Source organism: Macaca fascicularis, chromosome 5 (genome assembly GCF_037993035.2).
Source record: "Macaca fascicularis isolate 582-1 chromosome 5, T2T-MFA8v1.1".
Classification (NCBI taxonomy): Eukaryota; Metazoa; Chordata; class Mammalia; order Primates; family Cercopithecidae; genus Macaca; species Macaca fascicularis.
Window position 1 is genome coordinate 109,463,338 of NC_088379.1, and position 27,475 is coordinate 109,490,812.

Sequence of the window (27,475 nt, forward strand, 5' to 3'; positions counted from 1 at the left end):
TCACATCAGGAGAGAGCGTGGTATGTAATAACTAGGTAGAAAATACACTTTAAGGGATGGCCAATAGTAATTATAAATCAGAGATGTACGCTCTTAGTCACCTGAAAGACATGAAAACATTCCCCACGCCCCACTGAGAGATAAGACTCCCACGGCAGATGGACTGATTACAAAATAAGGTGATTTTGGTTTCCTTGCAATGAAATGTGTGATAGAAGCACCATGCTGTCTTCTTCCATAGTATTTCCCTCCCTTTGAGGATCCAAAATTCAGCATAAAATGGCACCCTTAATTTTAGGGATCTGTCTTTGCCTTCAGCTGTGCCTGCTTATCAGGCCCTAAAAATGCATTCTACTGGCGCTGCTCCTCCAGAGGCTCCACCCTGAAGCCAATAATCCAATCAAGAAACTGGCAAATAAAAAATCTTATGAGTGATGAACCTTCTGTCTGTGTTGCTATATATGTGTTTTGTGTAATGTCTACAAAAAGATCTCTAATTGACTGGCTTAAAGAAAAATAAGCACTTAAATAAAATGTATTTTAGTACATGTGATTTTAATCTTTAAGGAATAAAAATAGCCTTAAGGATTATTGGTAAAATGCAATAAAAGTAAAGTGTCATCAAAATGCAAACAGATGGTCTAAATCATACAACTTAGATACTAGTTTGCTAAATGTTCCAAGGTTGTATATTGCCTGCTTTACAGATAGGTATGACCTGGGACACGTGGAGTTAGAAGCTGGGAAAAGTCAGACTTTATCTGCACTTCTGTCTGGTTCCTAGGCGCTACATCTGGTACATAATTAAAATTGCTTACTAATCAGGTTTTTCACCAAAAGTAAAAGTTGCTGAGTTAACAGTGCAACATGTATTTGAGATCACTAAACTGTTTTACATGCAAGGCTTATAAAAACAGTAGGATGTGTTTTTTAGTAAAAGATTATAAGAAAGCATGGAAATGTAAATTTTTCACAAGGATAAGGAATTATCTTAAATTTAATAAGATAAAGCTAAACACTTAGTTGTGGAAAGACTGTAAAAATTAATCTTGCAAAAATATGTAACATTAAATTCAAAAGAGTATTGTATGGTCTTTTCATAAACTGAGCATCGAAATAAAAGCACAACAAGGTTGTCTTAAGATGCTAATCTGCCCTTTAGCAAAAGAGTTATAAAAGGTTTGCAAAGATTTTACCTCATGGTGAAATTGGTTAAGATTAGATGGAATCTTCTATAAGGTTTCATTTAAACAAATTGGGGCTAATATTAATAAACCGATGCAAAGGTAAATTTGACTTTGAACAGGATTTTCATGTAATAGTAAAGGCTAATAAAAGGTTTTTGCCTTTTGAGTCATTTTTGGCAAAATAAATAATTTATGGCAATTTGAAATTCTATTTCATAACATCAAGTATTTTAAACCTCTAATATTTAACAGGTGTCCCAAATTCAAGCGTCAAGTTTCAAAATTGTCTTTCCTAATGCCTGGTTTTCTGGATGCTTCACAGGACCCCTGAAACATTCAGAAAAGAGGTGAACCAGATTATCTGACATTTTTGGTCGCATAAGATTGCCAAAATGATGTCTAATCTTCTTTAAGTTACATTTTGGTGGATAATACTAATTTATGTTCCAAAACCGTATGAGATTTCTAAAATGTTAATGTCTGAATATATGCTATCAATCATAATCAAGGGTAAAGTTACTGTAAACCACAGAGATAACTAAACTTTGTCAGTTGTGGAAATTTTGTCACTAGATAATTGTTGTCTTCCTTTGTTCCTTCTCAGCAGATGGTTTATAATCAAGCTAGAAGACTTTAATACGTGTTCTGAAATGCAGGTTTCCAATAGCTTCCAAGATTGTAAATTGGAATAGAGAAAAAACACACAGGACTCATGAAGAACTGAAATGTTCATAAATGTCAAGCAAAACAAGATTTAACTAAATGGACAGCACTCAGAAAGTTAAAGCAAACTTTTTGACTTTTGCTTGGAATATTTCTGATCCTTGTTTTGTTTTTCAGGGTCAAGGAAACCTATTTTGAACTTTTTACAGCCTTTAATAGTTGATTAAGGTATATTCCTGTGAACAAAATTTGGAGCATGTTTATTTCTCTCTGCCTGGATCCTCTAGAATTTGGAAACTATCTGAGAGTATTCTTAACTTATGGCAATACAGTTGTTTGCATCAGTGCAATAAGAATCCATTTCACTTTTTCAACAGGATACAATTGGAAAAACTGTTATTTTATCAAGGCTTTGACCCGAAGGGTATATACTTCCTTCTAAGGAATCAATCTTGACTTGAAGAGCCAAGAAAAACCTATCAGGATAACTGACCTCATACCTTGTCTACACAGTCCCTGCACAGGGTTTCTAACCTGTGGTCAATAAAGAATGTCACTTTCTAACAGGTCCAGGAGCTCCAAATTCATCTTGGGACGTTAAGAGAAAAGGATCACCCAACTCACATGTATTTGAGGATATAAATCCACGGCTGGGCTTGTCTTTAAAAGGTTTTTGTCTGAGATTCCTTGAGGAACAGAATTCCATCAAAGACAATCCAAAAGACCTATGTGGAAATAATTATTCTTGCTGCACAGCAAAATAAACTATCATCAGAGTGAACAGAAAACCTACAGAATGGGAGAATTTTTTTGCAATCTATCCATCTGACAAAGGGCTAATATCCACAATCTACAATGAACTTCAACAGATTTTTCAAGATAAAAACAACCCTATTCGAAAAGTGGGCAAAGGATAGAAACAGACACTTCTCAAAAGAAGACATTTATGTGGTCAACAAACATATGAAAAAAAGCTCATCATTACTGGTCATTAGAGAAATGCAAATCAAAACCACAGTGAGATACCATTTCATGCTAGATAGAATGGCGATCATGAAAAAGTCAGGAAACAACAGATGCTGGAGAGGATGTGGAGAAATAGAAATGTTTTTATACTGTTGGTGGGAGTATAAAGTAGTTCAACCATTGTGGAAGACTGTGGCAATTCCTCAAGGGTCTAGAACCAGAAATACCATTTGATGCAGCCATCCCATTACTGGGTATATACCCAAAAGATTATAAATAATTCTACTATAAAGACACATTCACATGTATGTTTATTGCAGGACTGTTCGTAATAGCAAAGACTTGGAACCAATCCAAATCCCCATCAATGATGGACTGGATAAAGCAAATGTGGCACATATACACCATGGAATACTATGCAGCCATAAAAAAGGATGAGTTTGTGTCCTTTGCAGGGATATGGATGAAGGTGGAGACCATCATTCTCAGCAAACTAACACAGCAACAGAAAACCAAACACCACATGTTCTCACTCATAAGTGGGAGTTGAACAGTGAGAACACATGGACATAGGAGGGGAATATCACACACTAGGGCCTGTCAGGTTTGGGGGACCAGAGGAGGGATAGCATTAGGAGAAATACCTAATGTAGATGATGAATTGATGGGTGCAGCAAACCACCATGGCACGTGTATAATTATGTAACTAACCTGCGTGTTCTGCACGTGTATCCCAGAACTTAAAGTATAATTTGAGAAAACTGTGCAAATGACATGAATAAACATTTTTCAAAAGTAGATGTATACATACAGCCAACAAACATGAAAAAATGTTCAATATCACTAAACATCAGGGAAATGCAAATTAAAACCACAATGAGATACCACCTTAATCCTGCAAGAATGGCCATAATAAATTAAAAAAAAAAAAAAAAAGAAGTTGGCTTGGATTTGGTGAAAAGAGAACACTTTTATACTGCTGGTGGGAATGTAAACTAGTACAACCACTATAGAAATGTGTCTGGAGATCCATTAAAGAACTAAAAGTAGAACTACAATTTGACCCAGCAATTCCACTATTAGGTATCTACCCAAAGAAAAATAAGTCATAATATGAAAAATACACATGCACATACATGTTTAGAGCAGCAGAATTTGCACTTGAGAAGATATAGATACAATTTAAGTGTCCATCAATCAATGAGTGGATAAAGAAAATGTGGTATATATACACCATGAAATACTATTCAGCCATAAAAGGAACTAAAAACTGTCTCTTGTAGCAACTTGGATAAAGCTGGAGGCCATTATTGTAAGTGAAGCAACTCAGGAATGGAAAACTAAATATCATAGGTTCTCACTTATAACTGGGAGCTAAGCTATGAGGGTGTAAAGGGACAGGAATGATATAGTGGACTTAGAGGACTCCTGGGGGAAGTTTAAGAGGTGGGTGAAGGATAAAATACTATATATCGGATAAAGTGTACATTTGTTGAGTAACAGTTGCACCAAAATCCCAGAAATCACCACTAAAGAACTTATCCATGTAACCAAAAACCACATGTATCCCCAAAAGTATTGAGAACAAAAATTCAAGTTTTGTTACAAAGAAGTTCCCGGAATCTTTGTTCTGAAATATTTCTACACTGAAGATTTAGTTTGGTTGGTCCCATTCAAAAATTTGTTAACATTACAAATCATAATAATGTTTTCTTACATGTTTCCACACATACACATATGTTTTTTGTGTAATCCTATCTGGTTTATCTCATTCCCTTGTTTTATTCTTTTCATTATCAACTTAGTTAAAATTGAATACTTATTTTGCAGCTACTGAATGCTTATTTCTTCTATTGTAAATTATTTTGAGATGAATATATTTATATATAAACCCTTGTCTTTTTTCTTGTTCTTTCCTTAGATTGAACTATTATACACAGAATTCTGAGTCAGAGTTCTGAGGACTTCTGAGAATCTTGGTAAGAATTTTTAAATTGCTTTCCAGAAACCTTAACGATTTGTGTGCCTAACAGCCATGTGTTATAATGCCTGTTTCACTTTATTCTCAGCCATATATTTCATGAAATGTAACTTATTATTCATTCTTTAAGACCTCATGAGACTGTTACATGAAGTATGGAATATTTTTATGAACTCTCATGCAAACAAGTCAGGAACATGGTAGGAAACAGTAGAAATGTAAGTTACATATTGACATTCTTACTCTCCCCATAGCCGATAAATTTGGGGTCAAGATAAATGTGATTGGGTTAACCAAACTTCTAGCACTTCTGATATATCATGAATTAAGCTGCTGTTTGGTGTTCAGAATGACTAATTTAAAAATTAATATTTAGGCAACATAACCATTAGTTTATTGTTTCTTCTGCTGCTACTGGGTACAAATCCTGGCAGTGATTTCCAATAAACTGGAAGCAGAATAAGCAGAAAGTGGAAAATATTTAATGATAGATAAGCATATCAATAAACTGAGGGTGATAGTAGAAGCCTTTCCTGTAGCTTTCGTTTAAATGGTCTTTAGAGTTTTGTAGTAGAAAGTAAGTAGCTCCCTGGGCTGAGCAGTTTCCAGTTCTCAGTTCAGTCATAAACTTGCTCTGCGATTTCAGGCAAAAATGAAAGTATTGTCAGGTCTCAATTTCTTCTCTCTATAAGATTTCTGAAATTTATGTCAGTTTTAAAACATCGTGATCATATAATTCTTATAGATAAGTATGCTATGCAGTCAGACTTAATAAAAAATGAAGATTCACTCTAACCACATTCGTTGCTTGATATTTACATAATTTGTACTTTTTCATGATTACAAGTAATGCTAAGTACTCTTGTATACAGAATTGTATGGTAGATTGTATATATGTATATATAATATATGTGTCTGTTATATGTATATCTAATATGTGTCTATTATATGTATATATAATATGTGTCTATTATATGTATATATAATATATGTGTCTATTATATGTATATCTAATATATGTGTCTATTATATGTATATATGTATATGTGTATGTATATCTAATATATGTACATATTATATATACTACATTGATTTGATGGGTCAGATATAATGCATAATTTGTAGGAATATTTTCAGTGAAACTTCCATCTAGAAAGGCTGCTATTTTATACTCTCAACAATAGTGCATTGGGGTACCCATTTTTTACAATTAAATGTTGGATATTATTGAACTTTAAATTTTTTCACCAATTTGATAAGTGAATAGTACTATCACCTTGCTTTTTAATATTTGTATCATTACTATTTGTAAATGTAAAGCTGAACTTCTTATTTTTGGGACCCATTTGTATTTCTTTTTACAGTAAATTACCTGCTTTACAGCCTTTATGCATTTATCTACTGATCTTTATGCAGTTAGGCAGTTGTCTTGTAATGTATATTTGTAGGAGTTTTTCATAGATTGTATTACAAAAAATTTAATGCTCAAAAAATTTAAACTTTACTATCTTTTGATTAATTTGAATTTTATTTTAGGAAGGAATGTTCTGCCTTAAGCTATTTGCTTGAGTATTGTTACAGTTGTGTCTATATATATGTGTGTGTATGTGGGGGAGTGGTGGTTGTAGTCAGTCTGGAATGCAATAAATGCTTTCAGATAGAGATAAAATTTGTTCACCAAAAGGAGAGCCCTTTGTTCCATAACCATTTGTAAAATAGTCTGTTTTTACCCACATTATAAAAATAAATACCACTTATTTTAAATACACTTTTATTTTGTATTAAATTTATCCTCTGCCTTATTACTGTTCACTTTCTAAATACACTATTCTTGAGCATTTTTTTTTTTAAACTAACAGTAGAATTATTTTTTAAGTCCCCATAGGAATTCTTTGAGATTTGATTTGGAATTATCTTGAATGCATAGACTGTTTTTGTGAGACGTAAAATATTTACAACATCAAATTTGATGACTGAGTGTGGTGGCTCACACCTGTAATCCTAACACTTTGGGTGGCCTAGGTGGGGGGATCGTATGTGCCCAGGTGTTCAAGGCTATAGTGAGCTATGATCACACCACTGCACTTAGCCCAGGCAACAGAATAAGACTCTGTGTCACACACGAACACACACACACACACACACACACACACACACAGAAACAGAGACAGATAGATAATCCATAAAGAAACGTAAAAATAATTTACATTTATATGTGACTTGTTTTATTTAAGTAAAAGAAAGAGTTTTGTTAATTTTATTTTTTGGATAGTTGTTTGACCTTAACATTTTTAGTAAGCTTATTATGTTTAAGTGCTTTCGTGACTTTCTTTTTATAAAAATGAATATAATTTCACAATATTTTCAAGTTGGTCACTGCTGATTATTAGGAAATCTATTTATTTTTTATTTCTTTGTATGTAGGGTTCTTAATAAACTTTCTCTTAGTTCTAACTTCCCCAAATCTTTTTTAAGAGACATTATTAGATTTACCTGTTATTTATTTTTGCTTAGATTTACCTTTCATTAAAATTATTTACCATTTTTATGGACATATAATAGTTGTACATATTTATGGAGTACATGTGATGTTTTGATACAAGAATACAATATGTTATAATAAAATCAGGGTAGTTGGGATAGCCATCATTTCAAATATTTATTGTTTCTTCATGTTGGGAACATTCCAAATTCAGTCCTCCAGATTTTGAAAAATAATATAAATTGTTCACTACAGTCACCATATTGTGCTGCTAAACACTCAAACTTATTTGTACTATCTAACAATTTAACTATATTTTGTTACTCATGAAACAACCCTTCTTTATCCCTTCCTTCCTAGTACCCTTCCCAGCCTCTCGTAACCATCATTCTACTACCTCCATGAGATAATTTTTTTTTTTTTATAGTTCCCACATATGAGTGAGCAAATGCGATGTACTTCTTTCTGTGTCTGGCTTATTTCACTCAAGATAATGTCCTCCAGTTCCATCTTTGTTGTTGAAAGTGACATGGTTATATAATATTCTATTGTGTATATGTGCCACATATACTTAATCCATGAATCTGTTGATAGATACTTATGTTGATTCCATAGCTTGGCTATTGTGAAGAGTGCTACAACAAACATGGGAATGCAGATATTTCTTTAATTTACTAATTTTTGTTGGATACATACTTAGCAGTGGGGTTGCTGGATCATGCGGTTGTTTTATTTACAGGTTTTTGAGGAACCTCCATACTGTTCTCCATAGCATCTGTACTAATTTTCTTTTCTTTTCATTTTTTTTTTTTTTTTTTTTTTTTTTGAGACAGAGTCTTGCTCTGTTGCCTAGGCTGGAGTTCAGTGGTTGCCATCTCAGCTCACCACAACCTCTGCCTCCTGAGTTCAAGCGATTCTCCTACCTCAGCCTCATGAGTAGCTGGGATTACAGGCACGTGCAACCATACCAGCTAATTTTTGTATTTTTAATAGAGATGGGGTTTCACCATGTTGGTAAAGCTGGTCTTGAACTCCTGACCTCGTGATCCACCCGCCTCGGCCTCCCAAAGTGCTGAGATTACAGGCGTGAGCCACCACACCTGGCCATCCGTACTAGTTTTCATTCCCGCCAACAGCGTACAAGGGTTCTTTCTCCTTTCTCCATATCCTCATCAGCATCCATTATTATTTGTCTTTTTGACAAAATTAATTTTAACTGGAGTGAGGTGATATCTCATTGTGGTTTTTATTTGCATTTCTCTTGTGATTAGTGATGCTGAGCATTGTTTTATATACTCGTTAGCCATTTGTATGCCTTTTGCTGAAAAATGTCTATTCGGATAGTTTAACCATTTTATAATTGTGTTATAGGTTTTTGTTGTTGTTGTTTGCTATTGCATCATTGGCATTTCCTATGTCTCTTGGTTATTAATTACATGTCAGTTGAATAGTTTACATAAGTTCTCCCATTCTGTAGGTTGTATATTTATTTTTTGATTGTTTCTTGTGCTGTTCTGTAGGTATTTAGATTGATGATCCCATTTGTCAATTTTTGTTTTGGTTGCCTGTGTTATTGAGAAATCTTTGTCCAGACCAATGTCCTGAAGCATTCACTAAATGCTTCCTTCTAATAATTTCATACTTTCAAGTGCTGCATGTAGGAGTTAATCCATTTTGATTTTATTTTTGTATATAAGAGAAGTCTGGTTTTATTCTTCTGCATATGGATATCCAGTTTTTTTCAGCATTATTTGTTGAAAAGACTATCCTTTTCCTGATGTATGCTATTGGCATTTTTGTCAAACATGAGTTGACTGTAAATGAATAAATTTATTTTTGGGTTTTCTATTCTGTTCCATTGTTCTATCCACCTGTGCTTATGCTAGCACCATGCTGTTTTGATCACTGTAGCTTTGTAGTATAATTTGAAATCAAGTAATGTAATGACTCTAAATTACTTTGACTATTAGAGTCTTTGTTGTTTCACATAGATTTTAGGATTATTTTTTCTACTTATGTGAAGAATATCATTGATATTTTGATAGAGATTACTTTGGATATGTAGATTTCTTTGGATAGTATGGACGTTTTAATGATAGTGAGTCTTACAATTCATGAGCATGTGATATCTTTCCATTTTTGTGTCCTCCTCAATGTTTTTCATTAATATTTTATAGTTTTAATTGTAGAGATCTTTCATTTCTTTGGTTAAACTTATTTTTAGGTATTTTATTTTTCGTCATAGCTATGATAAAAGGGATTATTTTCTTGGGTTCTTTTTAGATTGTTTACTGTCAGCATATATAAATGCTACTGATTTTTGTAAGTTGATTTTATATCCTGCAACATTACTGAATTCATTCGTCAGTTCTAACAGGTTTTTGATGGACTTTTAAAGGATTTTCTAGATGTAAGATTATATTGTCTGCAAATAAGAATAATTTAACTTTTTTCTTTCCCATTTAAATGCCCTTATTTCTTCTTTTCATCTAATTGTTCTGAGTAGGGCTTCCAGTACTATGTTGAATTAGAGCAGTGAAAAGTGAGCATCTTCGTTTTGTTCCATAGCTTAGAGGAAAGGCTTACAGTCTTCCTTCATTCAGTCTTATACTAGCTATGAATTAGTCATATATAGCCTTTATTGTATTGAGGTATCTTCCTTCTATTTCCAGTTTATTGAGAGTTTATTATGAAAATATGTTGAATTTTATCAAGTGATTTTTTGGTGTTTATTGAACTGGTCCTATGGTTTTTGTCCTTTATTCTGTTGATGTGGTGTATTATGTGTATTGATTTGCATATGTTGAATCATCCTTGTGTCCCTGGGATGAATACTACTTGATCATGATGAATGGTCTTGTTAACATTTTGTTGAATTCAGTTTGCTAGTATTTTGTTAAGGATATTTGCATTTTTGTTCATCTGAGATATTGGCCTGTGACTTTCCATGTGTATGTGTGTGTGTGTGTGTCATGTGTGTGTCTGTCTCGTATTGGTATCAGGGTAATGCTGGCCTTGTAGAATTAATTTGAAATTTCCTCTCCTTACTTTTTTGGAAAAGTTTGAGAAGGGTGCATATATATTTATATTTCTTATTTTTCTCTTACTGAATAGTTCCCTTTATCATTATAATATGACTTTCTTTGTATCTTTTTTCAGTTTTTAATCTTAAATTCTATTTTACCTGCTGTAAGTATAGCTACTCTTGCTCCTTTGGTTTTCATTAGAATAGAATATATTTTTTCCATTACTGTCATTTTTAGTCTATGTATATCTTTATAGGTAAAGTGAGTTCCAGTTTTTTAGGTAGCATATAGTTGCATCTTGTTTTTATTTATTCTAGCACTCTATGTCTTTTGTTTGGAGAATTTAGTTTATTTATATTTAATGTTATTGTTGATTGGTCAGAACTTACTATTGCCATTAAAAATTGTTTTCTGGTTGTTTTGTTAGTTCTCTCTTCCTTTATTTTATTTTTTTCTTCATTTGTGTATAAGTTATCTTCTTTGATAGAATGTTTAAATTACCCTGTGGCTTGCAAAAAGCATCTTATAATCAATCATTTGTTAAGATGATAACAACTCTGATCACAAAGAAAGAAAAAAAGAAACAAGCAAAGAGAAAACTAAAAATCTCCCTGTTTGAACTCCATCCCCATCAGTTTTGGAATTTTTGTTGTCTCTATATTATTTATGTTATATCTCTCTTAACAAATTGTTATAGTTATTATTTTTGATAGGTTTGTCATTTAGTATTCATACTAAAGATATGAATGGTGTACATATGGTGATTAGAGTATTCGAGTGTGTGTACTTGTTGTTTACTTACTTTTACATGAGTTATATGCCACCAAATGATTTCTTGTTTTACATTGTCATCCATTCTTTCAGACTGAAGTACTCTGTTTAGCATTTCTTTTTTTTTTTTTTAATAAAAAGTCAATATAAATTAATGCACTATTTAATGAAAAACTTTAAAAATTTCATATTGTTTCTGGGAAAATGTATACAGATTTGTACAGACTTTTATTTAAATTACTATCAATTGATATACTTTAAAACCAGGGAACCACAAGATGCTAAGTATTTACAATAGAGAATTAAAATGATAATCTACATCACAATAATTACTCAGGTTCTAAGTCTGCATTGTATGTTGCTGAATTCTAAACTAAACTGATTAAACAGGAACTGTGTCAGATTTGGACAGAAGTCATATCAGACACAAGCAGGTACATTTTTTCTTTTTCTTTTTTTTAAAGCACAGCCATGTTTACACAATTATTCCTTCCACTCCCCCAAGATGCTAAGTATTTACAATAGAGAATTAAAAAGACAATCTACATCACAATAATTACTCAGGTTATGACTCTGCATTATATGTTGCTGAATTCTAAACTGAACTGATTAAACTGTTTTATTTTTATCCTATAAGTTTGTAGTGAAGAGACTGACTACATTATTTTTATGTTTACTGCTACCAATGTTATAAGCCCCACCACTTCACTTTCCCCTTATGCTCCACATCTAAGCAAACTTTAAAAAGACCAGTCTCTTGGTACTGGCAGGAAATTCCACCCACATGATTCCTGGCCTGGTCAGTGCATGTGACCCCACCCCAGACCGACCTCCCGACGGTAATAAAACTCAAGCCAGTTTCCCCTTCCTGCTATCTCAAGCCATTTTCAGACCTGCTCTACATGCCCCATTTTATGAGTTTAAAACTTTTCATACTTTCTTGGTGTGTGTCATTATTAGATTTGATATCTAAACTAAATTTTGAGTGGGTAGTGTGGTGGTTAATTTTATCTGTCAAGGTGAGACAGATGACTATTGTTTTTAGTTGTAAGTATTTTAACTCTGTTTGGCTTTTAAAATCAAACATGAGGCTGGGTGCGGTGACTCAGGCCTGTAATCCCAACACTTTGGGAGGCTGAGGCAGGTGAATCATGAGCTCAAGAGATTAAGACCATCGTGGCCAACATGATGAAACCCCGTCTCTACTAAAAACACAAAACTTAGCTGGCCGTGGTGGCGAGTGCCTGTAGTCCCAGCTACTCGGGAGGCTGAGGCAGGAGAATCACTTGAACCCAGGAGGTGGAGTTTGCAGTGAGCCGAGATCACGCCACTGCACTCCAGCCTGGGCAACAGAGCAAGACTCCATCTCAAAAAAAAAAAAAAAAGAAAGAAAAAAAAGAGAAGAAAAGAAAAAAGAAAAGAAAAGAAAAAAGAAAAAGAAAAGAAAATGACTGACTCCTACAGAATAAGAGGGAATTCTGCCAGCCGACTGCCTTGGGACTTGAGCTGCAACATCAATTCTTCCTTGGGTCTCCAGCCTCCCCACCTACTCTGCAGATCTTTTAGCTTTACAATCACTTGAGCTAATCCCTTAACATCTCTCTTTCTTTCTCTCACACACTCTCTCCCTCCCCTGACTCTCTATAGATAGATAGATAGATAGATAGATAGATAGATAGATAGATAGATCTGTGAATGAGTGTGCACACCTCTCTCTCTTTATTGGTTCTATTTAGATAGATAGATAGATAGATCTGTGAATGAGTGTGCACACCTCTCTCTCTTTATTGGTTCTATTTCTCTGGAGAACTCTGACTACTACAAAGATATAGCAATCCATTATGTTTATGTACAAGTGAATTCAACACAGTTTTATCGTTTTGCATTTTATGTGTAAGTCTATAAAGTATTTTAAGTTAATTTTGTATTAGGTGTAAAGTGGGGTTTTTTTGTTTGTTTGTTTTTTGCCTGAGTGTACAAACGTTCCTACATCATTTATAGAAAAGCCTTTCCTTTCTCCATTGAAAGGAATGAGACAATTTTGCCTAGGTCTAGACACTGATGATTTTTCTCCTGGTGTTTTGTTCTCACACCTCCATAAAAAATCAGTTGGACATACTTACGTGAGTCTATTATTGAGTTTTCTTCTTGTTATATTGATCTGTATTTCCATTTCTATATCAATACCATATTCTCCTGATTTCTGTAGGCATACAGTAGGATTTAATGTGAAACAGAGTGATTCCTTCCACTTTTATCTCTCTCTTTCAAGATTACTTTAGTGATTCTAGGATCTGTGCTTTTCCATACCAATTTTGGAAAAACAGCATTTCTTATATGACAGGTTTGGTGTTGATGAAAGTCCTCATGTCTAAAAGTTTTAATATAGACTTTATCCCCTGCCTGATGGAAGGAACAAGTTTTGAATTATGTTTGAATCAGAAATAAGCTAGAACTACCTCATTCTAAGGATCTTTGACTATTGGGGAGAAAGCAGATAAAATTTTCTTCCTTTTCTTATTCAGAAATGATAGGGAGGTTGTAGATATGTACAATGTAGCTATAGACAAAGGTGGAGATGTATTGTTTAGAAAAACAATGTAACTTAAAAATAATACATATTTATTTTGATTCTATTTAAATGTTATAGTTTGCTAGGGCCCCCATAACAAAGGATACTGAGTGGTTTAAACAATAGACATTTATTATCTCACAGGTCTGAAGACTTGAAGTCTAAGGTTGTTAAGGTGTTGGCAGGCACATAGCTACTGTGAAAGTAATAGAAAAAGATCTGTTTAAGGTCTTTCTCCTAGCTTCTGATTGTTTCTTGCCTTAGGGTAGCATAACTCCAATCTTCATATGGTATTCTCCGTGTTCATGTGTTTGTCATGTCGCATGGTGCCTTTTTTATAGGAGCACCAGTTATACTGTACTAAAGATTCACCCTGCTCCAATATGATTGAATTTTAACTATTACCTGTGCAGCAGCTTTATCCCCAAATAACATCGTATTTTGAGTTACTGAGGGCTAGAACATCAAAATACAAGCTGTAAGGAACACAATTAAATCTACAATAGTGAAGAATAACACAAATTTCATAAACTGGTACTATTTCCATTAAAATACTATATTTAATGGGAAAACAAAGGTGAATTCGTAAGTCTAAGCAATTCTCTCATGTGGAGAATGCAAATGTTATATTGCAGCAACTTAACACTTTTTATTTTAGAAATACAAAAGTAAAGCTTGTCAAACGAGAGTTTTTAATATCTTTACACTGAATTGACAAAAAGTATCATAAATGCAAGTTTGCCCTTTAGAGTTTTAAGGAAGACATTTTCATATTTGTTGAGAAATTGCATGAACCTTATTTATCAACCAAACAAAGCTGTCTATGTAAATATGTTTTCCTTTTCTCAAAGTAAGATTGTAAATAGCACAGAATCTATATAAGCAAAGTATTAGTGGATCCATAAAGACAACTTTCTCTCTGGCAAAATTTGTCTTAAGTGTTTTTTTATATCAAAGTTGGTAAAATTAGATTATATATAGTTTTTTTATATTTTCTCATACAAATGAAGATAAATTTTAAATCCAGCACATATTAAAAATTGTATATATTGTTTTTCTCAATCTGCATTTTTTTTGGCTTAGAAATTACGAAGGGTAGTCAGAAAAAATAACAATGATAGTAGGCGTAATGGGCTAAATAATGACCCACCAAAGGAATTCATATTTTAATCTCCAGAATCTGTGAACATATGACTTGGCAAAAAAAAAAAAAAAAAAGTGCCAAAAAATCAAGGACACCTCCAGCAGTACCTGTGTACTTTGTCAGGGAAGTAATAGCCTTCCCACTGAAATTCCTCCTTGTGCAAAACTATGTCACACAGACAACCTTACATTTGAAAATGCTAAAACATCAGTTTTAGCTTTTTTAGCATTAGGATAGAGACAGGTCAAGAATAAAGGGGTTTTATAATAATTGCTGGGTCAACTGGTATATATTTGCAGCCAAATAAGTCTGAGAGAAAATAAAAAAAAGAAGATGTTCATTGACTTGTGATTCATGATCACAAATGACATTTGTTTTCATTAGTTTAACTGTACCCATATTTTTAGTAGGTCAAATGACCACACAGAGAGAGTTTTATGACATTTTTTGAGGAATCATAGATAAATAAATAACCTTTTTTAAAAAAGTGGAAGTAACATGGGCCATGATGAATAACTATTAGTACACAATTTCCACAATTTGTTCTTCTCTAGATTATGATTCATAATTGATGCTGGAAAATATTTATACCTATTAAAAGTAAACTGAATTATGTGAGGGATAAAATAAAAGCACATATATAAATAATTTCAATGGATAATTAGGAGAATATTCTAATACAGAGTGATAATCAAAGCCCACAGAAATTAGAACAAATATTCAGGGTGTTTACTGTTTGAGAGGTAGTATCTTAGGTACAGTGGATACAATTTTTAATAGTATAGCTATGACTTCTGCTGTTTCTTAGCTTCTTGTTCAGTGGAACAATTAGAGCAATAGCACCATTTTAGAAAGTTATACAAAAAAATTGTAATGTAGGCATTATGTGTTTCATTTTTTTTTAAAGAAAAAAATGAGACTTAGGAGAAAAAGTGACTTAGAAAATGGCACAGAGTTTGAAAACAATCAAATATGAGTTAAATATGCCTCAACAACCATCTACTACATTGTTCTATATCACCAGCCAGCATTAAACTTATAGTAAAGCGTAGTTACATAAATTTTACCCCATTAAGAGGTTTTCAGCCCCTAGCATAGTACTGCACATGTCAGCCAAATGGTCTAAAACTTATTTATTAACATCCCTGAATCTTGATTTTGTCATTTATAAAATAGGCAATCATGACTTTCTTGTGAAATTACTAGAAGGTCTTGATAAGAAAATACATATAATGAACTTTATTATATCCCCTAGCAGAAATGCATTTGTGTTGTAGTCCTGGATGTCAAAAGTCCAAAATGAATCTCAAATCAAGGTGTCGGTAGGGCTGAATTTCCTCTGGAAGTTCATTAATTATAGCTAGTTTGTGATTAACATTGAGATTATAAACTTTATGAAGGCAGGGGCTTGTTGTTAGTTTTCTTTAACATGAACATAGAGTCATGAATGCAACAAGGACTCTACACAAATGAGACTGGCCATTTTCTGTTTAAGAAAAGTAAACAAACATTTACATGAATATAAACAAATCACAGTTTTCATTTTATATTAAGAATCTATTATTAATAATCCAATACATATAGAATAAAGCAGTGATTACCAATTATTTACTGATTATACAATTGGCCAAAAAGGAAAAAAAGAAAAACAGCTATTTTTATAAAGAATATATAAATGTTGGCACTCTTACTCTGATCATGGTATTGTTAATATGAGCATGATATGAAAAACTTTAAAAGGCGTATTTCTTTTTTGAACCCAACCACTAACAGTTTTAGGCATTTGCTCTAAGGAAATTATCGGAACTTCCATATCATAGTTTACATGTAAGAATGTTCTTTATAATAATATATAAAGACTGATATATTGGGAACTGCCTAAATACTCCGAACTATACTATTAAGCAGTGATTTTTTATTGTAAATAGATTGCCTTCTTGATTTGACTCTCAGCTTTACTGATAGAAAATACAATCAGTAAATAGTGATGATTATTCCATACAAAATACTACTATACAGCTATGAAGAGAAATTATCTCAATAAATAATTACAAGAACATTTTTCAAATAAGTGAAAAAGAGCACATGTATTCAGCTACACAGCCACTATGGAAATCATGGCTGTATTTGTAAAAGTCAAGAACTTTATCAACAAAAATCTGTAATGTTGAGAACCTGTATTAGTTTCTTATTGCTGCCATTACAAACTCCCATAAACAGAGTGGCTTAAAACAATACAAATTTATTTGTGTTGTAGTTCTGGAGGTCAAAAGTCCAAAATGAGTCTTAAATCACAGTGTCAACAAGGACTGAATTTCTTCTGGAAATTCTAAGAGAGAATCTATTGCCTTCCCTTTTCCAGTTTCTAAAGACTACCCCTACTCCTTGGTTCATGGCTCTATTCTTTCATCTTAAAATCTAGTAACATCAGGTTGAATCATTTTGCCTCCCTCTTTCACTATTAATGACCCTTGAACTTATGTTGGGCCCATCCAGATAATCCAAGACAATCTCTTCACTTTAAGGTCATCTGAATTACATTTTAATTATATGTGCAACCCTAATTCTCCTTTGCCATGCAAGTTAACATGTTTGCAGTTTCTGTGGATAATAACATAATCAGCTTTGTGGAGGTCATTATTTTGCATAACACAGACCCCTAGATGACTTTAGCGTGATTACATGTGGAGCTAAATAAAACTCATGGAGGTCATAAGAGTGATGGCTAGAGGCTAAGGATGGTGAGGCATAACATTGTGAGGCTTGTATCGTAAGACAGAACTTGGTACAGAAGGGCCAAACTGCTTGGTATCAATGACATTGGTGTATCATGTTTATTGCAGTGCTTGTTGCTGGAGGTATATAGTGTCTGCCACTAGATGGCTGGACTCTGAGGTTTGAGAGGCCAACCCATACTTAAAAGTACTGGAATAAAGTGACGTCTCTGTATTACACTGTTGAACCTCTAGTTTTCCAAAACATAATAGCCAGAGTAGCAAAAATTTTAGAAAATAAGACCCTTACAATCCTTTAGTTTCCTTTGCTGATGATGTAATACAAATAATAGATTATTCCAGAACATTTGCAACGTTCCTGGTAGTATTCCAAATACTTTAAATAAACAAAATTGTTTAAGTTTTCAAGAACCATTGGAGGCAGAATAGTTAGAAACAGTAAGTTTGAGTAACTTGTGTGATACTCTATTACAATTGTTTAAATCTATGTGTTTTTAAGAGTGTGAGTTCTCATCTCTACCCTTTCTCTCTTCAGGAATTCTTCCTTTACTATATGTGCTTTTTCAGAGTTTTGAATTGCTATAAGTAGATAACTTCCAGAAGGAAGAAATGGTACTTTCTGCCAATATTGGCATTTACAGTTGTTAATATGTGTTGAGTAAACCATTATAGTAACATTGCTTATACAACAAACTGCTGAAGTGAGATACAACAATTACAGTTAGGTATCATATCATCTGGAAAGTCTTCCCTGCACTCTGCCATACATAATCTGGACATTTTTATTTAGTTATTTTCTCCCAGAGTGCTGTGGACAGTAAATTTCCAAGAATTTATAACAGTGTTATATTTACCTATTTACTTGGCTCTTTATAGTATGTGATTCTCAATCAAACCATATAATTTACAGTGTATTACCTCTTGTACATCTAGCATGTTCTATAGTGCCTGGAGTATAGTTGATACTAAAAAAAACTTCTTAGTGAAAGAATGTAAATGAGTAACTGATGGGTCCCAGGAAGTGTTTTTTATATAAGAATAATTTTTGGCCTCACAGGAGAAGATTGTGGCAGTGTTCACTTCTCTTCTGTTTTTTGAAAGATTTTGAATAGATTTGATGCCAATTCTTCCATATATTTTTGGTATAATTCAACAGTGAAGCAAACTGGGCATGTGGTTTTCTTACTTGGAAGCTTTCAAACATTGTATTCCATTTTATTTTATTGATATAGGGCTATGCCTGTTTCTTACTGAGTGATATTTGTGTCTTTTAAGGAATTTGTCTATTTTATTTGTCTTAAAATTTATTGGAATGAACTTATTGACAAGATTATCAAATATTTTACAGCATTGTCAAATTAAAATTTATGTATCACACAATTTGGTCATTTTTATTTTCTTTATAAATTTATACAACTGTTAGTGAAATCAATTTTAAAATATTTTCATCATTCTCAAAAGAAAACCTGTACCCCTTAACAGTTATTCTCCATTCCCCATCCAAACCCCTCAGCCCTAGACAGCTATAAATTTATTTTCTGTTTTGTAGATTTACCTATTCCAGACATACGTTAAAGATGGAATCACAGTATGTCATTTTCTGTGACTGCTTCTTTGAATGCTTCTAGCATAATGTTTTCCAGATCCACCTATATCATAGTATGTATCAATGCTTTACTCCATTTTATAGCTTGGATGATAGTCCATCAATGGATATATCAGTTCTCTTTTGACATTTGAGGTGTTTCCATGATTTGCTATTATACATAGTGCTGTTATGAAATTATGTGTACAAGTTTTGTGTGGACATATGTTTTTATTTCTTTGGGGTATGCACCGCAGAGTGAAATTGATGTATCATATGCTAAGTCTATATTTAACCATTTGAGGAACATCCAGAATGTTTTCCAAAGCAGCCTCACCATTTTACATTCCCACCACCAGTGTCTGAGGATTGCAATTTCTCCTCATTCTTGCCAATACTTATTATCTGTCTTTTTTATTTTAGTCATCATAATAAAAGTGAGATAGTATCTCATGTGGTTTTCGTTTGCATTTTACAGTTGCTGACATTGGGTATCTTTTCCTGTTTTTAATGGACTTTTGTAGTAATATACTTCATAGATAAATGTTTACAGATCCTCTGCCTACATTCTAAATTGTTTGTATTTGTGTGATTGAATTATAAGAGTTCTTTGCATATTCTAGATATAATTCTCTCATCAAATATGTTATTTGAAAATATTTCTCCTTTCCTGAGATTGTCTTTTAGCTTTCTTTATGATATATGTTTTGTTTCTAATGGTAAAAACTTCTGAGGCAAAAAGTTGTTAATTTTAGTGAAGTCTAATTAATCTATTATTTGTTAGTTGGTTGTACTTTTAGTGTCTTAGCCTTTACTCAAGCTAAGGTCATGAAGATTTATTCTCATATTTTCTTCTAAGAGTTTTATAGAGTTTTAGTTCTTATAGTTAGTTCTATGATCTATTTTTATTTAATTTGGTGTGTGGGATGACTCCCATCTTCATTCTTTTGCATGAGACTATCTGATTGCCTCAGAATGGTTAGTTGAAAAGAATAGTATTTGATCCTATCGAATTTTCCTGGCACCTAATCGAGAAGTAATGGGCTACAAATGTTAAGCATTGTTTCTGAACTCCCAGTTCTTTTCCATTGATCTTTATAACTATCCTTGTGCCAATAACATTCTGTCTTAATTACTGTAACTTTGTGGTGAATTTTGAAATTGGCAATTGTGGCTTCTTCAATTTTTTTCTTTTACAGGTTGGCTTGGCTATTCTGGGTCCCCTGAATTTCCATATAAGTTATAGGATCAGCTTGATAAATTCTGCAAGGAAAGTATTTGGGATTTTGATGGAAAATGCATTGACATTACATCAATTTCAGGATTTTTGCCATTTTAATAATAATATCTTGCAGTCCATTAATGTGATTAACATAAGATGGCTTTTCATTTACTTAGGTCTTCTTTATTTCAATTATTTCACACCCAAGTGTGCATGTGTGTGTATGTGTATTTGTTTTCAGTGCCTTGTACTTCTTTTGTTAATTTCTAAATTTATTTTTATTCCAAGTTTTATCCTTTTTCATTGTTTTGCTAATGAGATTATTTTTGAAAATATCACTTTTAGATTATTCATTGCTATTGTGTGGGATATAATTGATTTTTAGATACTGATTTTGTATCCTGCAGTCTTGCTGAACTCATTTATTAATTGTATGGTTTTTAAAGTAGACTCTCTTTTTTATGCCTAAGATTATGTCATTTGGAATGTTGACAGCTTTATTTCTTTCTTTCCAATCTGGGTGCTTTTAATTTATTTTTCTGCCCTAATTGATCTGCCTAGAGCTTCTCAGGACAATATTAAACAGAACTGTGAAGAATATAGATCTATATATTTTTCCTGATCCTAATGAGAAAGTATTTTGCATTTCATGGTTAGGTAGAATGTTACCTGTAGAGTTTTCATATATGTCTTTTATAAAGTTGAGAAAAATCTCTTTATATTCCAAGTTCACTTAGTGTTTTGGAATTTTTTTTTTTTTTTTTTACACAATGTCTCACACTGTCACCCAGGCTGGAATGTAGTGGCACAATCATAGTTCACTGTAACCTCAAATTCCTGTGTGCTGAAGTTATCCTACTGCCTCAGCCTCCCAGATAGCTAGGACTAGAAGAGCATGCCACCATACTTAGTTAGTTTTTAACATTTTTTTGCAGAGAAGAGGTCTCACCATGTTGCCAAGCTGGTCTCAAATTCCTGGACTCAAGCAATCCTCCCACTTTGGCCTCCAAAGCACTTGGATTACATGTATAAGCCAGCATGCCAAGCCGGATTTTTTTCAAATTATTTTTCTGCATTTAATAATATGACTGCGGTTTCTAACCTTTATTCTATTGATATAATGTGTTATATTAATATATTTTTACATGTTGAACCAATCCTACGTTTCTGGGATGAATCTCAGTAGTCATAGTTTATAATCTTCTTTTATGTTTGTTGGAATTGATTTGCTTATGTTTTCTTGAGGATTTTTGTGTGTATATTCATAGGAGATGTGTTCTATAGTTTCCTGTTATATTTTTGTCCAGTTTCCACATCAGGGTATTACTTGCTTCATAGAATGAGCTGGTTGTGTGTTCTCTTCTATTTTTGAAAGAGTTTATCAATAATTGACGTTAATTCTTAATTAAATGTTAGGTAGAATTTTCTAGTGAAGCCATTTGGGCTTGGACACTACTTTATGGTATGGCTTTTAAATTCAATCTCTCTATTTTTACAGGTCTGTTCAGATTTTAAATTCTCCTTGAGAAAATTTCAGAAGTTCATTTCTTTTAAGAACATGGCTTATTTAATCTAGGTTACCTAATTTTATCACTACATACTTGTTCATAGTTTTCCCTAGTAATCCTTTGTGTTCCTTAAGGTGGTAGTGATGTCCCATCTTTCATTTTTGGTTTTAGAAAGTTAAGACTTCTCTTTCTTCTTAGTAAATGTAGCTAATAGATAATCAATTCTATTGACCTTTTTAAATAACTAACTTTGAGTTTCATTGGTTTTATTGATTTTCTATTCTGTTTTATTATTTTCTTAACTTTAATTAAATACTTAACTTAGTATTTCTTTCCTTTGAATGTTTTATGTTTTGTTTGCTCTTTTTGTCCAATGTTTTAAGGTGCAAGATTAAGTTATTGATTTGAGATTTTTTTCCATTAGTTTAGATATTTACAGCTACAAATTTTTCTTTATGCACTGATTAAGCCACACAAATAAATTTTAGTCACAATTTTCATTTTAATTCATCATAATATTGTTTCTCTAGCAATTTTCCATTTGATTTATTATTTGAACTGTTCATTAAGAGTATATTGTTTAATTTTTACATATGTATGAACTTCTAAATTTCTTTGTTATTGATTTCTAAGTTCATACCACTGTGATTGACAAACATGCTTCATCCCAATCCTCTTAAATTTATTCAGGCTTGTCTTACGGTCTATCCTAGATATGGTTTATTCTAGAAAATGTTCAGTATACACTGGGAAAGAACGTATATACTGTTGCTGTGTAGTAGATTGTTTTATACATATCTCTCATGGCTATTTGGTTTACAGTGTCTTCTTGGTCTTTACTTCTCCTGTTGATTAGTTGCCTACTTGCAACTTTTTCTATCCATTATTAAAAGTGAAGTGTTAGTATCTCCTACTAATGATTTTAATTGTGTATTTCTAACTTCAGTTGCCAGTTTTTGTTTCATGAACTTAGGGATTTTCTTGTTAGGTGCATGTAGACTCATGATTTTGAAATATTTCATATGGGTTAACTATTTTATAAATATAAAATGTCCCTTTTAACTGTAGTAACATTTTTTGCTTTATTTATTATTATTTCTTTATTATACTTTAAGTTCTAGGGTGCATGTGCACAACTTGCTGGTTTGATACATAGGTATACATGCGCCGTGTTGGTTTGCTGCACCCATCAACTCATTATTTACATTAGGTATTTCTACTAATGCTATTCCTCCCTCAGCCCCCACCTCCTGACATGTCCCAGTGTGTGATGTTCCATGCCCTGTCTCCAAGTGATCTCATTTTTCAGTTCCCACCTATGAATGAGAACGTGCGGTATTTGCTTTTCTGTCCTTGCAATAGTTTGCTAAGAATGATGGTTTCCAGCTTCATTCATGTCCCTGCAAAGGACATGAACTCATCCTTTTTTATGGCTGCATAGTATTCCATGGTATGTATGTGCCACATATTCTTAATCCGGTCTATCATTGATGGACATTTCAGTTGGTTCCAAGTCTTTGCTATTGTAAATAGTGCTGCAATAAATGTGTGCATGTGTCTTTATAGTAGAATGATTTATAATCCTTTGGGTATATACCCAGTAATGAGATTGCTGAGTCAAATGGTATTTCTAGTTCTAGATCCTTGAGGAATCGCCATACTGTCTTCCACAATGGTTGAACTAATTTACACTCCCACAAACAGTGTAAAAGCATTCCTATTTCTCCACATCCTCTCCAGCATCTGTTGTTCCCTAACTTTTTAATGATTGCCATTCTGACTGGCTTGAGATGGTATCTCATTGTGGTTTTGATTTGCATTTCTCTAATGACCAGTGATGATGAGCATTTTTTCATGTGTCTGTTGGATGCATAGACGTCTTCTTTTGAGAAGTGTCTGTTCATATATTTTGCCCACTTTTTGATTTTTTTTTTGGTAAATTTGTTTGAGTTCTTTGTAGATTCTGGATATTAGCCCTTTGTCAGATGGATAGATTGCAAAAATTTTCTCCCACACTTTGAGTTGTCTGTTCACTCTGATGGTAGTTTCTTTGGTTGTGCAGAAGCTTTTTTGTTTAATTAGATCCCATTTGTCTATTTTGGCTTTTGTTGCCATTGCTTTTGGTGTTTTAGTCATGAAGTCCTTGCCCATTCCATTGCCTAGGTTTTCTTCTCGGGCTTTTATGGTTGTAGGTCTAACATTTAAGTCTTTAATCCATCTTGAATTAATTTTTGTATAAGGTGTACGGAAGGGATCCAGTTTCAGCTTTCTACATATGGCTAGCCAATTTCCCCAGTACTGCTTATTAAATAGGGAATCCTTTCCCCCTTTCTTGTTTTTGGCAAGTTTGTCAAAGATCAGATGGTTCTAGATGTGTGGTGTTATTTCTGAGGACTCTGTCCTGTTCCATTGGTCTATATCTCTGTTTTGGTACCAGTACCATGCTGTTTTGGTTACTGTAGCCTTGTAGTATCGTTTGAAGTCAGGTAGCATGATGCCCCCAGCTTTGTTCTTTTTGCTTAGGAATGTCTTAGCAATGCAGACTTGTTTTTGGTTCCATATGAACTTTAAAGTACTTTTTTCCAATTCTGTGAAGAAAGTTATTGGTAGCTTGATGGGGATGGCATTGAATCTATAAATTACTTTGGGCAGTGTGGCCATTTTCATGATATTGATTCTTCCTATCCATGAGCATGGAATATTCTTCCATTTGTTTGTGTCCTCTTTTATTTCATTGAGCAGTGGTTTGTAGTTCTCCTTGAAGAGGTCCTTCACATCCCTTGTACTTTGGATTCCTAGGTATTTTATTCTCTTTGTAGCAGTTGTGAATGGGAGTTACTCATGATTTGGCTCTCTGTTTGTCTGTTAACGGTGTATAGGAATGCTTGTGATTTTTGCACATTGATTTTGTATCCTGAGACTTGGCTGAAGTTGCTTATCAGCTTAAGGAGATTTTGGGCTGAGATGATGGGGTTTTCTAAATATACAATCATGTCATTTACAAACAGCAACAATTTGACTTCCCCATTTCCTAATTGAATACCCTTTATTTGTTTCTCTTCCCTGATTTCTCTGGCCAGGACTTCCAACACTATATTGAATAGGCATGGTGAGAGAGGGCATCCCTGTCTTGTACCAGTTTTCAAAGGGAAGGGAATGCCCATTCAATATGATATTGGCTGTGGGTTTGTCATAAATAGCTCTTATTATTTTGAGATACGTTCCATCAATACCTAGGTTATTGAGAGTTTTTAGCATGAAGGTTGTTGAATTTTGTCAAAGGCCTTTTCTGCATCTATTGAGATAATCATGTGGTTTCCATCGTTGGTTCTGTTTATGTGATGAATTACATATATTGATTTACATATGTTGAACCAGCCTTGCATCCCAGGGATGAAGCCGACTTGACCGTGGTAGATAAGGTTTTTGATGTGCTGCTGGATTCAGTTTGCCAGTATTTTATTGAGGATTTTTGCATCGATGTTCATCAGGGATATTGGTATAAAATTCTCTTTTTTTGTTGTGCCTCTGCCGGGCTTTGGTATCAGGATGATGTTGGCCTCGTAAAATGAGTTAGGGAGGATTCCCTCTTTTTCAATTGATTGGAATAGTTTCAGAAGGAATGGTACCAGCTTCTCTTTGTACCTGTGGTAAAATTTGGCTGTGAATCCATCTAGTCCTGGACTTTTTTTAGTTGGTAGGCTATTAATTATTGCCTCAACTTCAGAGTCTATTATTGGTCTATTCATAGATTCAACTTCTTCCTGGTTTAGTCTTGGTAGGGTGTATGTGTCCAGGAATTTATCAGTTTCTTCTAGATTTCCTAGCTTATTTGCATAGAGGTGTTTATAGTATTCTCTGATGGTAGTTTGTATTTCTGTGGGGTCGGTGGTGATATCCCCTTTATCATTTTTTATTGCATCTATTTGATTCTTCTTTCTTTTCTTCTGTATTAGTCTTGCTGGCGGTCTATCAATTTTGTTGATCTTTTCAAAAAACTAGCTCCTAGATTCATTGATTTTTTGAAGGGTTTTTTGTGTCTCTATCTCTTTCAGTTCTGCTGTGATCTTTGTTATTTCTTGTCTTCTGCTAGCTTTTGAATTTGTTTGCTCTTGCTTCTCTAGTTCTTTTAAATGTGATGTTAGGGTGTCAATTTTAGATCTTTTCTGCTTTCTCTTGTGGGCATTTAGTGCTGTAAATTTCCCTCTACACACTGCTTTAAATGTGTCTCATACATGATATGTTGTGTCTTTGTTCTCATTGGTTTCAAAGAACATCTTTATTTCTGCCTTCATTTTGTTATTTATCCAGTAGTCATTCAGGAACAAGTTGTTCAGTTCCATGTACTTGTGTGGTTTTGAGTGAGTTTCTTAATCCTGAATTCTAATTTGATTGCACTGTGGTCTGAGAGACAGTGTATTGTGATTTCTGTTCTTTCACATTTGCTGAGGAGTGCTTTACTTCCAATTATGTGGTCAATGTTAGAATAAGTGTGATGTGGTACTGAGAAGAATGTATATTCTGTTGATTTGGAGTGGAGAGTTCTGTAGATGTCTATTAGGTCTGCTTGGTGCAGAGCTGAGTTCAATTCTTGGATATCCTTGTTAACTTTCTGTCTCGTTTATCTGTCTAATATTGACAGTGTGGTGTTAAAGTCTCCCATTATTATTGTGTGGGAGTCTAAGTCTCTTTGTAGGTCTCTAAGGACTTGCTTTATGAATCTGGGTGCTCCTCTATTGGGTGCATATATTTTAAGGTTAGCTCTTCTTATTGAATTATTCCCTTTACCATTATGTAATGGACTTCTTTGTCTCTTTTGATCTTTGTTGGTTTAAAGTCTGTTTTATCAGAGACTAGGATTGTAACCCCTGCATTTTTTTTGCTTTCCATTTGCTTAGGAGATCTTCCTCCATGCCTTTATTTTGAGCCTATGTATGTCTTTGCATGTGAGATGGGTCTCCTGAATACAGCACACTGATGGGTCTTGACTCTTTATCCAATTTGACAGTCTGTGTCATTTAATGGGGGCAATTAGCCCATTTACATTTAAGGTTAATATTGTTATGTGTGAATTTGGTCCTGTAGTTATGATGTTCTCTGGTTATTTTGTCCGTTAATTGATGCAGTTTCTTCATAGCATCAATGATCTTTACAATTTGGCATGTTTTTGCGGTGGCTGGTACTGGTTGTTTCCATGTTTAGTGCTTCCTTCAGGAGCTCTTGTAAGCCAGTCCTGGTTGTGACAAAATCTCTCAGCATTTACTTGTCTGTAAAGGATTTTATTTCTCCTTCACTTATGAAGCTTAGTTTGGCTGGATATGAAATTCTGGGTTGAAAATTCTTTTCTTTAAGAATGTTGAATATTGACTCCCACTCTCTTCTGGCTTGTAAGGTTTCTGCTGAGAGATCTGCTGTTAGTCTGATGGGCTTCCCTTTGTGGGTAACTTGACCCTTCTCTCTGGCTGCCCTTAACACTTTTTCCTTCATTTTAACCTCTGTAAATCTGAAAATTTCATGTCTTGGGATTGCTCTTTGCGAGGAGTATCTTTGTGGTGTTCTCTGTATTTACTGAATTTGAATGTTGGCCTGCCTTGCTATGTTGGGGAAGTTCTCCTGGATAATATCCTGAAGAG